Here is a 14,002-nt window from a genome sequence, read left to right as displayed (position 1 = left end):
GTCGTCACGTGACTGTTAACCCAGGCGGGCTGCCTGGCGACGCGGCCTTTGAAAGCCACGCAGCGGCCACAGAGTGCTGTAACGGGACTTTCAGTTAAATTTCAAATTTCAAGCCAAATTCGATTCAGTTACTGAAAACCATTAAGTTTGGAACAACTTAGGTATGTGAGTGTCCTTCTTTGACTATTAACTTTGTGAAAGTTAAGTGTTTTCAACACTTTCTGATGCAATGTAGTATCTGGATTGAGACACGCACTCAGCATAAAGCACATGTCAGATTTTGAAGATTATTTTCGCTAGTCTGGAAAACTTTCAATGAAACCTGAAGGTTTCAGTGCACCAGTGTGTGGGCGTGGGAGCGTGTGCAAACACGTGTGTGTGCGTGTGCGTGTACGTGTGGGGGATGCCTGCGTGTTCCTGGGGGCGAGAGGGGCGGTCCCCCCGCAGGGCGGCAGACCGCCGAGTGGGGACACTTCCAAGAACCTCAGAGCCCCTTGTCGGGGGGCGAGGCTTCACTGGTTACTCACAAGCTGCTCTCGGCCTCATTGTCCTCAGAGCAAGACCACTCCCTGGGGACCTGTGACCCCAGAATTACTCAGAGACCGCACATTTGTGCACAGGAAACGGCAGGCCACGTGGGCGTCACCGGGTTTCACAGTGACGTGTCTTCCGGGCTGCAGGGAAATGTTTGACGACGTAATTCTTTCTTTGGGATTCTCAGGGGGCAGGCGGGGGTGTGGAGGGCACACTGCCCTTTATTTGCCCATCAGTAATGAGCCCACAGCCCCGCTGGCTCCCTGGGTGGCTCGGGGCTGACGGAGGCTGAGGCTCAGTCATGTGACGCCATCACCCTGGATCCCGCGTGGGGTGAGTGCCCTGCTGGGTCAGCCGGGGCCTTGACAGGCACAGAGGGCGCGACCGCCTGGCCACGCGGGCGGGACCGGAACTGTGCTGGGCGGCAGCGCCACTTCCTCACCCTCCCCACAGGGCCGCAGTGGAAAAGCACCGCCCCAGGCGGCATGGCCCAGGGGCCCCTGGGAGCAGGCCCGGGAGACACGGGACCCACTGGAGGGCTGAGTTGTATCCGAGGGACGTGCTGGTGGGGGACATCTGTCTATGTCCTAGGTGTGCCAGGTGGTCGCCCGCCTTGCGACCACCCACAGAGGCGCCCGGCAGCCCCTCCCACGGCCGCTGAGGGTGGCAGTGTGCGGCGCGGGCCGCGTGAGAAGGAGCCGCTTCCGCGGACCTGCCGCCGGCCATGGACCGTGCGGAGGAACCGGGGGGAACCGGGGCGCCCCAAGGCCGACCCGCCCGTGTCCCCGGCTGCCTCTTCCTTCCGCATTTCCCGCTGTCAGACGCGCCGGGTTTGTACGTGCAGGAGAGCGCGGGCGGGTACGGAGGCCCCGCACCCCGCGCGGTGGTCGGCGTGGCGGGCGGGGACTTCTCGGTGGGCGGGGGCTTCTCTGCAGCGGGACAACCGAGGGGTTGGGGTCGCACCGCGGGGTGGCCTCAGGTGTGCCACAGGGGCGCTGGCTCCTGACCCGCAGCTCCTGGAGTACGGGGGAGCCGCACCGCCTCGCAGGCACCCCGGGGTTTTGAGGGCTGCGAGCCCCCCACTGCGCAGGACCCCGAGGGGGCGCGGCTGGGTCGTGTCCAGGACCCCGCGTGGAGATGGCGAGTGGCGTGAGCTGGACACGATCCTGACCCCAGCGCTGACCTGCGGGGCGGTCTCCAGCAGCCGGTCCCCTGGTCCCCTCGCTGCGAGGGCGGAAGGTCCCCCTGGCCCCTGGCATGGGCCGCGTCTCCGCCAGCCCCTCCCCCAGCGCGTCCCCAGCCAGGACCTTTCTCCAGCCCCTGCTCCTTCCAGCCCCAGTTTCCCATCTTGAAAACGGGGTGGCTGGACGCTCAAGTCTCCTCGTCCACTTACAGCTTCCTCGTCCGCCAAAGGGGCACAGGGTCCAGCGGCGAGGGCGGGATGTCCTGCCTGCCTGGCTGGCCCTTGAGCCCCTGCAGTGCCGCACTGGGCCAGGAGGGGGCGGCCGTGCCCCGGCTGAGCCTCAGAGGGCCGGTCCGCCGCCGGGCGCCTCCTCGGGATCCGGACCGCCCTGCGCGGCTCCTCTCCAAGGAGAGGGTGGTCTCCGCCTCGCTGTGGCCCCCTCAGGCCTGGCCGCACCCTGCATTGGGGCGGCAGCAGCTGGCCGGGCGGGACCAGAGGTGTGGGGATGCTGGGGCACAGGGAGGCGTGACCGTGTCCACCGCCGCATGCGGTGACATGGCACTGTCTCCTGGGGGCCCCCATCTCTGCGCCCTGCTGCAGGCCCCCAGTCCTCAGCCTGTTTCCCTTCTCTAGCCCGAGTCAGCGGCTTCCCTGTGGCGGCACCTCTGAGCTGTGTGCCCCCCACTCCTGGTCCCAGAGCTCCCACACCAGGTGACACCGCTCGGGTCTGAGAAGGCAGGCGACGCCCAGGGAGGTGAGCGAATCTGCTGGCCGCCTGTGGCAGGGGCGCCCTGAAGGCCACGGGGGACGCGGGGCAGGCTGGGCAGTGTCCGGCACTGGGCCTCCACTTCTTGTCACCACCCCCTCGTCCCTTCCTTCCTTCCTTGTCTCCAGGAGGCCAGCGGGAGCCTGCCTGTAGAGGAAGGGGCCCTGGTGAGGCAGGAGCAGTGACCTGAGGACAGAGGCCACCTCTCTGTGCTCTTGGCTCAGAAGCACGCCCGCCGCCCTGGGCCTTGGAGCCTGCAGAGGAAGGCCGCCCAGGCCTGGGTCCTGCCTTGGCCACCAGCTCCAGCAGCCACAGGAGAAAGGGGCATCTTTGCCGGCGTCAGCAGGCGTAGAGAGGGGGGCCGGTCAACAAGGTGTAGGGCAGGCCACCTGCTCAGGGCCCCGGGACCCAGAGTGCAGGCCGGGAGCAGAAGCCCACAGGTGTCTGGCCAGTGCTGGTCCAGCGCTCTGCTGAGCTCGAGCGCCTTGGACGGGTGAGGGACCCCGCTTCCCCGCAGGGCGCCCCGCGTGGCAGGCGGCCTGGCATTGTAAGCCCGGGAGCACGCCGTCCGCTCAGGGCCGTGCGTCCTGCGGTGTGTCTCTCCACGCCCGGCACTGGCACCGTCTCATCCACAGCCTGAAAAGGAAGACACCAAGCCCAGCTCCCTTTGCCACCTCCGCCCGGCCCTCTCAGCGGGCAGAGCCGGCGCCTGGCCGAGGACTTGGGCTCAGCTCCTGAGTGAGCTGATCAGAACCTGTCTCGAATCTTCTACGCAGCTTCTACATGCAGGCCCGAGCGTGACCTTCCCTGCACAGGAGAAAGGGTGTGGCAGGAAGCAGGGCGGGGAGAGGCAGGGGACACGGCCTTACACACCGGGCTGGGGGCTCTCTGGAGGCGGCCCCAGTGCCCGGGTCGGGGACTCACCTGCAGGAAGCACGTTTCTCATCCTCGGCCAGGCCGGGAGGCCTGCTGGACCTTCAGCCTCTGTGCCCCGTCCTGGGAGAACCCCGCGTCTACGCGCCCTGTGTTCACATCTGAGAGGCAGGCGCATGCAGGCTGCTCCCGCTCACCTCGCCATCGCCTGCCTTACCTTTTAAAAACTCCGTTTCGATGGCAGGGGGAGTGTCGTGACATGCCCTGCCCCTGCCCCCACTGCTGCAGTGGGGTGACATGCCCTGCCCCTGTCCGTTGCTGCAGCGATGGACATGCTGGACCCAGAGCCCCGTGAGGAAGGTGCCGTCTTCCTGGCCTGGGCTTGCTGGTCTAGTTCAAGTGCATGGCTCTTTGCAGTATGGCTCCAAGTAACTTGACTGAAAGTGAGTTATAGAGCAAAATCACCGGGGGCAGAAAAACGATTAGTCAGAATGTGAGCTAGGAAACTGACCAGTTTGTGGTGTAATTTCTCCTGATTTACGGCAAGAAAGTTTACGAAGGTCCCCTGGTCACCTGCCAGCATTCGCGGGGATGACCAGAGTCCCCCCACGTGACCTTGACGACCTGTTTACTCGCCACTCCATTCTTGTGAAACACGCCCGCAAAGCCCTGGTTTTTGTTACTCTGTCTCATTCCACCTGGCAGCTCATCACGGGCACCATTCCTCGTCATTAATGTCCTGTAGCGTTTTCAGGGGCTACACACCATTTTACCGTCATTTATTTAACTTACGCAGATCGTTTCCAGCTTTGCGTGTGATGCATAGTGACCCTTCATGCAGAGATGTATCTCCTGAGGACATATTTCTATGAATCGAGCTGGGATTTTGGTACACGGTGCCAAAACGCACCCCCTTGCCCCACCTCCTTGCCCTCCAAAAAAAGCCCGCCAGCTCACGCTACTGCTGCGCGGTGTGGCGGCCTCCCGCTCGTTGGCCAGAATTGGTTTTACAATTCAAAACGTTATTTGCTGCTTTGGCAGAAGATGAACAGAACGTCAGCGATGCTTTCGGGGCGTTTCTCTCATTCAGGTGAAACTCGGCGTTTGTCACAAGCTGACGGGCTGGAGTGCAGTTTACAAACCTGTTCAAGTCCTTTGCCCATTTTCCTGCTAACGTCGCGCCGCTCCGTGAGGCTGCTCCGAGCCGTCCGTCTGGAACGCACTGTGGAGCTTTCTCCTGGTTTGCCACTTGCTTTTGATTTGAGCGATGGTCTCTAACCACCCAGACGTCTTCAGTGTTCGCGTGTCCGATCTGTCCATTTCCCCTCTGTGCAGCTTGGAAAGGCCCCACCGTCCAGCGTCAGGAAATGACCTGCCGGCTTTTGCTCCTTTATCTGTCCGGCGGGTTCGGGCGCGTGGTGACACGAGGCGTCCAAACTTTGCTTCAAATCGCTGATTCCAACGATCAGCCGAGGGCCTCGCCTCAGTGGCCAGAGCCGGCAGGGGCGGCAAGCCCGAGCACTGGAGTGGGCGGAAGCTCGGAGTGCCCACAGGTCTCCGCCAGACCCCCGAGTGCGGCCTGTTCGTCCTGGTCGGGGGAGCGGAGAGAACTGTCTTCCCTCGACTGGTCATCTGTGCGCCTCCTGGACACTGACCCCTGAGGTCAGGGTCAGTCTGAGAGCCACTGCTGGTCCCAGTGGCACACGCGAGGTCTCAGAGCGCTGAGCAAACGCCAGCGATGAGCGCAAATGCGGCATCCCTGACACGCGCTGTGGGGACGGTCGGGCGTGGGGCTTCCCGGGGATGTCCCCCCCACGCCGGGCAGGGTGGCCTGGGGGCAGGACCCTGCTCCCAACACCGGGCGCCGGAGAGAAGAACCGACCTGTGGAATTTCATAAATCAAGACTGTTTTCGTTTCAAGGGTTGAAAATTGATTAAAGTCTGAGCCTCCGTGCGCCGTGTGGATCCGAGCCCGTCTCCCTCCAGCTCCGTCTTCGCCAGAGCGTCCCGCACGTCAGCACTTTTCCCGGAAAGCAATCTTTTTATGTTTAGCATCCTCGTGGCTGATTACTGCGATGCTGTGGCTGCCGGGGCCTGCAGGCTGGGGACGGGGGAGGGGCCTGCGTCAGGCGTCCACGCTGCTCCCGCACCTGGGCGCCCCGGCCCCCCCAATCTCGGTCCTTCCCTGGCGGCTCAGGGAGAAAGCCCGGCGGGCATCCTGCTGGGCGGACTCAGCGGGACCAGGCCGAGCCATCCTGTCTCTCCGGTGGGATGGCCTGATGCCAATGGCTCCCCCGTACCCCGCCCCCCCCCAGGCTTCAGCGTGTGAACGCCGAAGGATTTGGCTGGGGTGTCACTCTGGGACATGGTCAAGGAGTTTCCGGGGCAGACTGTGGTCCCCACAGCAGGCGCCACGCTCAAGGCCAGCCACTGATGCACAGGGGTTTTTGAGTTTTGAAGCTGTTGCAAATATTACTTCCTCCCCTCAGCCCGTCTCCCTGTCTGGGTTCCAGATTCTCAGAGACAGTGAGGGCTGCTGGTGGGCGGGAGGGGCCTGGGGAGGGCCGGTGCGGGGGGCAGGAGTCCCCCTGGGAAGCCCCCGCCCTGCCCGGCCCCTCCAGCAGCGGAGGCCGCCGGCGTGCTGGGGCCGTGCCAGCCGCTGAGTAAAAGTGCCGATGAATAACGCCGTTAAAACGGGCCTCGCCGGGCTCCCAGAGTGCTTCGCTGGCCCCCGGCCCGGTGCTTCCCGGCGCGGGGTCAACGTGGGGGGTCCTTGGGGAGCAGGGAGAGCCCGCCCCGCCGCCTCGCGGGCGTGTGGTCCGCGCCGCTGTGCTGCTGTCTCCACGTTCCCCGGAGGGCCCGCTGTGGGGGCAGCGCCTCCGTCGGCCTCGGCCCCCTCTGCCTCCGGCCCACAGTGCCTCTCTCTCCGTTTGCCTTAGACCAGAAGGTTGGTCGCCACATTCGGCGGAGGTGTCGCCGTGAGCATCCTCTTCCTCTTTCGTGAGACGGTGGCACCGCGGCTGACGCCCTCACACTCAGCGTGGGGGAGCCTCATTCCCCTGGGGGGGCCCAGCCCCGTCGCTCAACAGGCCGCACAGCGACCTCAGAGTTTACGATAAATCACAGGGTCCCGCTCGCCACGGCCTCCGCGGGCCCCTGGGCAGCTCATTCAGATTCAGCGTGATGCTCACACCTGGAGCGGCGACACCACTGACCAGCCACCTGCGGGTGATGCTGTGGTGAGCTGGCTCACTGACTGGGGACAAGGGGGTGCAGCCGGGCAGTCACAGGGTGCCGGGGCCCGTGCGTGCTAAGCCACTTAAGGGGCTATGTCTCCAGGAAACAGGGCTGACTAGGGCTTCTCCCTCCAACCCGGCCCCGCAAAGGCACGCAGGCCACGGGGGGCTGCGCGCCCGCTCTCGGCGGCCCCTCGGGGGGAGTGGGGGGCAGTATCCCCGGTACGCGTGCAGGGGCCCTGTCCTCAGGCCTCAGCCGAGCCAAACCCTCCCACCCCTCGTCTCTCTCCTGCCCCACCCGCCACAGAAAAGCGGACCTCCCAAGGGGTCAGAGTCGGCAGAGAATCAAACTCTGGCTGAACACAGGCCTCGGAGACCACAGGGGCAGAGAGCCTGCCCGGCCACTGGGGCCACCGCAACTCCAAGCCCTTTCAGTGGCTCGATGCCCCCCCTCCAAGGAAGCAGGGCTCCAGCCAGGTGGGTGGGGCCTACGGGTGGCTGCATGTGGCTCTAGGCCTGACCGAGCAGCCACAGGAGAGGTGGCTGGTCTTCTCAAAAGACTGGATGGGGCGCCCCAGGGAGAGAAGCCCCAGGCCCTGAGCTGGGAAGGGGGGTGGCTGGGCCGTGGGTCTGTGGGGCCCATGAGCACTTGTGGAGCCGTCACTGGTGCTGGATGCGGAGGCCTTGAGCGCAGAGGCGGGAGCTCAGCTGAAAATGGGGTGGACGGATGGTGGCCGCCACCGACGGGAACAGACGGGGCCGCAGCTGCAGACGGGGCTCCCGTCCGTGCTCCTCCCGCCCCTGAGGGCATCTCTCGCTGCCCAGGAGATTCCGGGCTCCTTGGGGACATGTCCAAGTCCTGTCTGACCTCACCATTCTCCCCAAACCAACAGACACCAGATCCGGAAGGACCGGGTGTGGCCAGGCTTCTGCACGTGGAGCCAGTGCTTCGGGCCTCTGGCCTCACTGCCCCGTGCCTCCCAGCTGCTGTGCGACAGCCCTTGATGTGGCCTCCTCCCAGCCTGCCCACCGTCCCTCTGAAGCTGACCAGGACCTGTGGCAGGAGGTGCCCCCTGAACCTGTGGCCGGGGGAAACGCGTGGCTGCCGCTCCCCGCCTCACCGGGCCGGCCGAGTGACAGCGACTGGAGTGCGTGTAGGCCCAGAGCCGCTCCTGGCGCTGGCCCATCCAGGGGATGCTGCAGCCAAAGGCCATTAAGCTGTCACAGCCCATAAGTCTTGCCCCCTTCCTGCCTGTCGCCGCGGCCGGGTGCGCGTGGTGCCTCTGCTTCCCGTCTCTTCCCTCCCCCCGAGTCACCGCCGCTGCTGCCAGCACTGAGCTCATCGGCTGCCGTCCATCGCTGACCCGGGAACCGGGCTGCGGGGTGAGGAAATGTGGGTTGGCAAGGACTTTGTGTCCCAGGCAACGGAAGTGGCTCTAAGGGTGCCTGGCACGCGAGGCCCGGGCTCCAGCTGCTAACTCCGTGCACCTGCGGAGGGTGGGCCTGCCCCTCCGGTCCCCACGTCGCTGCCTGTGACTGAGAGTGTTCGTCCGACCGTGACGTGGAGAAGGAAGGTACTGTGTCAACACGCCGATGCCACAGCCCCAGTCACCGGACCCGCTTCTGGCCACGGCCTCCCCCGCCAGACACAGGTCGGCTCCGGCCAATGCCCCAGACAAAGACCCAGCTCCTCGAGCCGACGCCCCGCCCGGCGCTCACGCTCACCTCCAGGTTCACGGGCATCTCCCCACGAAGCGTCACTGTCAGGAAGCCCTCGAAAGGAGCAAGGGAGGTGGCATCTCGCATGCAGCCCCGAGGTACCGACTCGGCCAGCGCCTGGCCCCTCACTGCTTTGACTAAAATCTAGACGAGACACAAACAGCTGCTGAGGCCCCAGGGAACCGGAGGGGGCCCTGCAGGTGGGGGGCAGGAGTGGGGAGAGCAGACAGAGGCCCTCCGAATTCTGCGTGTGGTTCCTCGCAAGTCTGAGACCCACTGGGAGGTGCACAGGGGGACAGACCCCAACCAGCAGCGGTGACGAGAAGGTGGTGAGGTGGGCCTGCCAGTAAAACACGAGTGCCAGCGTCCCCAGGGGATGCAAACGGGACCCAGAGGCCACACGGCGTGGCAGCTCAATGTTCAGGATGCAGAACGAAGCTACTCGACAGGCACCGGGAAAACGGCCAATGCTTAAGAGAAAGGACAGTGACGGCACGCTGGCCCCGATGGCCCCGATGGCCCCGTGCCACCGGCAGCTTCGATGACTGCCGTGTGCCGCCACACACACACGCACACACATGCGCACACACCACACATGCGCGCACACACGCACTCACACACACACGCACGCGCTCACACACACACGCGCACACACACGCACACGCGCGCACACACGCACACACACCCGCACTCACACACACAAGCACGCGCTCACACACACGCACACACACGCGCACACACGCGCGCACACACACACGTGCACACGCACACACAAGCACACACACTCGCAGTGGATGTGGCATGAGCGAGATGGTAACTCTCGGCGGAGGAGCTGCAGATATGAGACAAAACACACAGGCGAGTGTTTTAGAACTGAAGATTCAGAATCTGAAATGAAGGCGCCGCGGGACCCCGCACGGAAGGGAGGGGGAGAGAAAGGTCTCGAACTTGAGGCCGAGGAGAAAGTACCCGCTCTGGAGGAGACGGACTGAGCGGGGCTCAGGGACCCGCACGAGGCCCACGCTTGCCGGGGTCTCAGGAAGACGGGACAGGGCTTGGCGACGAGAAGTAACGTGAAGGAATAATGGCTGAAACACCCCACATCTGGTGAGAGACGCACATCGAAACACTCAAGGAGCTCAGAGGACCCCAAAGAGGATGGACGAAAACAACAATAACAACAACAGAACAATAATCAAGTTGCTGAAAACCAAAGAAAACGTCTCGAAAGCGGCCAGTGACAACACGCCGCACGGAAAACGGCGATCGAGTGGCCGAACCTTCCCGGGGGAGCCGGTGGAGGCCGGAGGCCGGGGGGCAACAGCCGCGGAGGGCTAATGGGGGCGCTCCGAGCCCGGATTCTGCGTCTGCTTTCAGGGCGGCCGGTAAAACACAGGTCCTCTCAGTGGAGGGGACTTCAGCCAGAAACGCTGAAGGCGGAAGGGACGTGACAGCAGGAAGAAGCAGGTCTCCAGAAATAAAGGAAGACCAGCAGAAACGGTGACTCGAAATAAATGTACTGGGTGGCATTTCCCCCTCGAGTTCTTTGAAGCACACGTGACTGCTTAAAACGGAAGGTCGACAGCACTGTCCAGTGGGCTTCTCGACCTGCGTCGCTGTGGCAGCGACAGGACAGAGCCAGGGGCAGGGTCGGGCCTGACCGGCCGTGAGCCGTCTGTACTTTCCGGCTTCCCTCCCTGGCGCCCACGGCCCCCACTCGGAGGCCCGGACACCCCCAGGCACTGCCGAGAGCCAGCTCGGTCACAACTTGTGCAGAGCTGGACCGTACTGTGGCTGTCACCCAGGCTTCGGTCCTTCGCCAAACCTCTGTGTCGCCGGGCGCCGACAAACACCGCTGTGTCCAAGGCCTGGGATGCTGGCTGGTTTTAAGCACTTGCTGTGTGTGGGCCGTCAGGGTGACAGATAGGTCAGGTCGCTGTCATGGGATGAGCAGGGACTGGAGAGGTGGCTGGATGTGGCGACGTGGGACCTGAGCCTCTGGCCCAGGAGCCAGGGTGGGACACAGACTGACCTTCGGCCGTGCCTCCAGACTCTCCTCTGCTCCCCCTAAACTGACCGTGATTGCCAGGGCTCGGGACGCGGGAGGAGGTGAGCGTGGTCACCCAGGGCGGGCAAGGGAGTCCGCAGAAGACTTTAAAACACTAATAACTGCACATAAAAGCCGAGCTCCTCCCCGCGACTCCTGGGGGGTGACCCTGGAGCAGGGATGAGAAGCGCCCTGACTCGGCACTGCCACTCGGAGACTGTGACCAGCTCCTCCCCCGGGGGCCGAGGAGCTTCGGAGCGCTGGGCGCGGTGAGCATGGGTGGGGTTTGAGTCCAGCCTTGGGGGGCGCAGCCTCGTCTGGTCTCAGGAGGTCAGGAGGACACGCTCACCTGGGCACTGTCTGCCTTGCTCTGTCCACGCCACAGACTGGACAGAGCTCCTGGCAGCAGAGGTGCTGCTATGGGGTCCATGCTGGGCCCGTAGAAGCTCCAAGCAGCTTCCGGAGGTCAAATGACGCCCCTGCTGGGCTGGGCAGGGCAAGGCAGGTGTCCCCACCGGCCGGTGCCTGGGGAGTACCTGGAGAGTACCTGGAGTGTACTTGATGAGTACCTGGAGGGGACCTGGGGAGTACCTGGAGGGTGCCTGGAGAGTACCTGACGAATACCTGGAGGGGACCTGGGTGGTGGCTCCAGGGCTGCTGTACGTCCCCGAGGGCTCAGGCTGTCCCCTAGCTATGTTGGGGGCCTGTCAGAGGGACAGTGGCCAGGGTGGGAGGAAGCCCCGGTCTTCACTGAAACAGGTATCACCCCCACACCACGTCCTGGCCAGGCAGCTTTGCCACCCTCCTTGGAAGTGGGCCTGAGGGGCACACACTTTGCTCCCTCTGCTCTGCCAGAGCAGCCCCGCTGGGGCAGGGGCCACAGGCCTCAGTTTCCCCAACTCTGAAACAAGCACCACTGTCTCTGGGAACGTGAGAATGACACCGACCCCCGCTCCTGAGCAGATGCACCCCTCCCACCCACGCCCTGGTTGCCCTTTGCTGGACCGGCCTGGAGTCCGGCCTGGAGTCCGGCCTGGAGTCCGGCCGCAGCCAGGCCTGCCCGCTTCCTGCCTGGGTCGGGCTCCTGAGTTGTTTGCTCGGCGCGGGGCAGGCCGGGGCAGGAGGCGGCACGGGGGGCGTCCTGGACCGCATCCCGCTCCCCCTCTCAGTCATCACTGGCTCCAGCTCGGAGCCACCCTCACTGTTAATGGGACCTCGGCACAGGCCACCCCGCCACGGCTGCGGCCAGACCGGCCCCTCCCTCTTCCGTGGCCCGATGGCCCGAGTCCTCCCTCTGCGTGCTGTCTCGGGGGTACAGGCCACGTTTACTGCACCCCACACAGCGCTGCAAACGCAGGCTCCAGCCAGTCACCCCGCGGACCCGAACTCCAGCATCAGCCAGGCAAGGGCCGGGGACATCGGGCTCCCAGGCTCCCGGGGCTGGGGCTGCGGACGGCGTTACCTTATTTTCCCAAAAACGGTTTCCCAGGGCACAGAAAGGGAAGCTGCAGCTTCGCTTTGCGCCCAACATAGCTTCCCTCGCCCTGACTCCCCCGCATGGACACGGGGACCTGGCACACGCACACGCATGCACGCGCACACGCATGCACGCAGAGCAGGGTTTGGAGCCCGGTTCCGTGTGCTGCTCTTGGCCAGCCGCGGCACGCGCAGATTTGGTCTTGCCCTTTCCTGCCGGTTTATCCGGAGCCCCCAACATCTGGGTCCCTGTGAGCCTTTGGCACCAGTTCTGCTGAGGGAGGCCAGCCCTGCCCAGCCTGGCCCCGGTAAGTCAGTCGGCCGAGGGGGCCACGGGGCCCCTGCTCGAGGCCCTCGGCAGAGCTCGTCCGCACCCTGGGATGGGCGGCATTCCCGTGCATGCATCTCAGGCTGGCAAGAGGGCTGGGTGAGGGGCCTCCGGGCAGACCCTGGCCCTCCTTGCCCCCAGCCTGGGTCCACGCACACAGCCCAGCCTCCCGTCCTGAGTGCTCATGGCTTGCTAAAGGAAGCCTTGTCCGAACGCTCCGCAGGGAGGCCTCCCTCTTGGTCTGCGAGTCGGGGTTGCCTTAAGCAACAAGGGGAAGCGGAGGGGGGGAGATGCTGCCGGCCTCCTGGAGCCCCTGGGCCTCAGGCTGCTGCCGGGCATCTCTCAAGAGCAGTGCAGGGCTGCAGCGGGAAAGGCTTAGGGCCTGGACAAACCCTGGATGGGGTCCCGGGCCACCCCACGGCTCCTGCACGGTGGGTGTCACCGTGGGGCCTGAGTCCTGGCCACGTCCACGCCGACCAGCCATCCTGGGCACAGGACTGTGTGTGGCAAATGCCCGGCCACTGGGCATTTTCCCGCTAGTTGTGCATGCTCGGGACCCCACCAGCTCGGACCCCAGTGGTCTCAGGTGGGCACCCGGGGGAGCCGGCTCTCTGCGGCCCACCCTCGAGAGACGAGGCTGGGAGACCATCTGTACTATAGCCTGTCTCCCAGCGTGCATGGTGGACGCCAACCCTAAGGCCCCAACCGTCACCCATGCAGCTCAGCTACTTGTCGGCCACACTCCCTCGGGCCCCCGGTGCTGACAGCCCCACGAATCCTGCCACTTCACTCGCTGTGGGATCCAGCCCCAGTCACTGTCCCTCCCTCTGCCTCAGCCTCCCTGTCTGAGGGTGGGGTGCCGGGGGTGCCCACCCAGAGGCGATGACGGGAGGGGTGTGGGGAGCTGAGCATAGCAGTCCCGCCTGCCAGAACCAGGAGGGACCCCGCCCAGAAGCCTCAGGTCCCCAGAGGCCCCCAGCGCTCCCTCTGAGCCTAGCAGACCCAGGCGCCCGCCTGGGGCTCCTGCCCTCACAAAGCCACCTATGCTGGATCCACAGCCAGAGCTCACACCCCAGCTCCGCCTCTGACGTGCTGCGGCCCTAGGAAGCTGCCCAGTATCTGGGCCCTTATTTCCATCTGCGGTGTGAGGAGGCCCGCAGTGGGGAGGCAGCGAGGTGGCCGGTGGCCCATGCCGGGTTCAGGGTCACCTCTCCATCAGCAGCCGAGCGGAGTCAGCAGCCACAACAGCAGCATGAAGGAAGGGCTTCGGGAGACCAAGGAGGGCCGCCGTTCGATGAGGAAGTCTTCACAGAGAAGGTGACCTTGAGCTCAACCCTGAGAAACACGGCGATTTGGATAAGAGAAGAGGATGTGGCGGGACATTCGGGGCAGCGGGAGACGCAGGCACCGGGAGCAGCCGGGCCCTTGGTCCTGGCCCCCGATTCTCCTGCAAACAGGTGCCTGGGGGAGGCCGAGCCCCTGCACGCCTGCACAGCAGAAGCCCTCCCTGGCCCCGTCACTGCATCCGGCCTCCCTGGCCCCGTCAGTGCACCCGGCCTGCCACACTGGCCTCCGCCGGCCCATTTCTCTTCCACTTCTGGTAACAGGGACTCAGGCTCACGGGGACACACAGAGGCACGCCGGGGGAGGGCTCAAGTGTTTGAGCCTGAGCTGGGAACAGCCTGGTGGCTGTGGGGTGGGCTCGCAGATGTGGGTGCCACGTCCCGTGGGCAGCCTCCCTCCCCGAGCTCCAGTGAGCCCACTGGGCGCCTGCCGCGTGCAAAGCCCACACCGCGAACGGCAGCCGGGAGCACGTAAGTCACTGCCTGAGAAGCTATCG

At 64.9% G+C, this 14,002-nt stretch overlaps 1 long non-coding RNA gene across 3 annotated transcripts; it reads left to right on the top strand.

The window, feature by feature from the left end:
* The first annotated feature begins 348 nt into the window (after positions 1-348).
* LOC112471038 lies at positions 349-5,323 on the top strand. Of its 3 annotated transcripts, none has more exons than XR_003043202.1 (4): positions 349-867; positions 1,126-1,368; positions 2,351-2,471; positions 2,612-5,323. It is a non-coding gene; the product is annotated as an uncharacterized LOC112471038 (long non-coding RNA). The 3 variants fall into 3 exon arrangements; XR_003043203.1 differs by having other exon boundaries at positions 1,126-1,392; XR_003043204.1 differs by lacking the exon at positions 1,126-1,368.
* The last annotated feature ends 8,679 nt before the right edge of the window (positions 5,324-14,002 follow it).

The sequence above is a fragment of the Pteropus alecto genome, unplaced genomic scaffold (genome assembly GCF_000325575.1).
Source record: "Pteropus alecto unplaced genomic scaffold, ASM32557v1 scaffold45, whole genome shotgun sequence".
Taxonomy (NCBI): Eukaryota; Metazoa; Chordata; class Mammalia; order Chiroptera; family Pteropodidae; genus Pteropus; species Pteropus alecto.
This window is presented reverse-complemented; position numbering and strand designations above follow the sequence as displayed.